This window comes from Wyeomyia smithii, chromosome 3 (assembly GCF_029784165.1).
Source record: "Wyeomyia smithii strain HCP4-BCI-WySm-NY-G18 chromosome 3, ASM2978416v1, whole genome shotgun sequence".
NCBI classification, from domain to species: Eukaryota; Metazoa; Arthropoda; class Insecta; order Diptera; family Culicidae; genus Wyeomyia; species Wyeomyia smithii.
In genome coordinates this window covers 88,132,831-88,135,168 of record NC_073696.1, presented here as the reverse complement: position 1 = coordinate 88,135,168, position 2,338 = coordinate 88,132,831, and positions in this window count along the sequence as shown.

Sequence of the window (2,338 nt, the reverse complement as noted above, 5' to 3'; positions counted from 1 at the left end):
TGACTGTAGACTGTTGCTGTGTACAACACAGCCCATTGTATATATTTATACGTCGCACACGCAACAGGTCGCGCACTCGCACATCACACACAAACGCAGCTGACAGCAAGAAACAGAAAAAAGCAAACGAAAGCCAGAATTCAAAATGGCAGTTAACGTCCTATGAAGTTGGCTATTCTTTGTTCTCTGATTTGACGATATCTAGACTTTACTTTCATTGTAAAAATTATTGTTTGCTGTTAAAATTTGACAACAGAAGAAGGCGTAGTTCGACTACCCTTGTTCAACATACGCAATACACAAATGCTGTGTAAAGCTGTCGAGAAGTTGCTTTACAATTAATGTTGTTGACTTAATCCAGCACATTGCTGATGATCAGTAGTATAGGTGCGTTTTTGCAACTTTTATCCAACGCAATAAAGAAACATTAGTGTTCTGCAAAGCAAAATACAATTTGCTTTAACTGAATGAACGTTTAGCATAGCAGAGTAAAATTTTCTGGTTAACTAGTTAGAGTAAAGGAACTATGTTTCACTCAGGTACCACACCCTGGTCATAGCCTTGTTATACTATTAAGATGTTTAAATATCATTTATCATATTCCCTATTCCCTGCCATGCAGGAGTAACTAATAGACAATTTATTAAATCAGTTTTGTCGATGTGAATCCAACGTTACTTTCAACATGGACTTCCATTAATTTTTCACAAAAAATACCGTACTTCATCCGCCATCCTTGTTACTAGATGTACCGATAATATGCAGTTTTCGATTATATAAGATAAATTTCACTTGCCGAATTGCATCCCTCAATCGAAACCATCTTTGTTCTGTATGATTACAATAATTTCCTGCTCTTCCGCTTCCATTCTACTAAAATAATGTTAGTTTTGAGCGCCTATACTGTCGATGCCCTCTTCAGATTTACAGCGGATTGGTGGGTTTGACAGATTTGATTAATGGCAGTTGGCAAATTTTGCATATAGATTCCTTCACTAATTTCCAGAAAATATTCATTTGTTGTTTTGTGTTCAGCTACTATCTTTTATCGTATTTTATTTTTATTTATAACGTTTAGGAGAGTACAGTAGCCTTGGAGCCTTGGATATTGTAGTTTACAATAAATGACAATTACTCCGAGTCTAGTCCCACATAATTCGACATGTTCTGGCGAGCCTCGAGCTTCTCTTCATGTCCCTTATACACGTTTGCCCGAATCTAGTTCCATTCCCTTCCGCCCACATCCAACAAAACTGCAAGAATAAGTTTGGAATTTTGCTCGCGCATTGCGAAAACTCGAACTACTCGCACGCCACGCTGTCAAAATTGTTGAATGTGACCAAATCAACCGTCACCAACGTAATAAAAGTGTTTGGAGAACGTTTTTCGACTGCCAGGAAGACAGGATCAGGAGAAATCGAAATCCGAAAGCCGCAAAAATTACGAAAAAATTGCCAGCAATTTCAATCGGAATCGTAACCTTTCTGTCGAGATCTCGCAAGCAAGCTGGAAATATCGTCTACTACTGTGAATCGAGCTAAAAAACGAGTCGGATTGTCCCCATACGAAAAGGTGGTGACTCCAAATCGTGACGATGAGCAAAACAAGTCAGCCAGACAACGATCAAGAAAGCTGTACGTTAAGATGCTGACAAAATTTAATTGCGTGGTACAGGATAAAGAAAATTACATCAAGGCAGACTTTACAGCTTCCTACACAGAAATATCATACGGTATTTAGAAGCGGAAAGGTGGCAAAGATTTTCAAACACACTAAGCTGTCGAAGTTTGCAAAAAAATATCTTGTGTGGTAGGCTTTTTTCCGTGGTTTCAAGAGCGACATTTTCATTGCGACACTGTCAACCAGGAAATTTATGTGCAGAAGTGTCTGAAAACACGCCTGTTGCCTCTCCTCCAGCAACACAGTTAGCTATCGGCGAGCCTCATGAAGATACGAAAGACAGTTGTCAACAGCGTTGCCACTAAGTTTTGAATAAAATCTGGCAAAACGAAAATAAAAAGTCTGGCAAAAATCTGTCACTCATTTTTGGGTAAAATTCCTGACAGAGTTGAAAGTGATGAGCTTTTTTTTTTGCTCTCGCCGGGTGTAGGTAGGTAAAGGCTAGGCACGGCCCATCTCGCATTAATGACCTTTTTGCGAGCCGACGCGGATGAAATCTGGCATATATCTGGCTCATTTACAAATATCTGGCAGATTCTGAGGTTTATCTGTTTGTCTGGCGCGCAAACAGAAATCTGGCAAAATCCAGATTTATCTGGCACATTGGCAACGCTGGTTGTCAACGAGATGCAGTTCAAGGCTAACTGGCGTCTGTGGC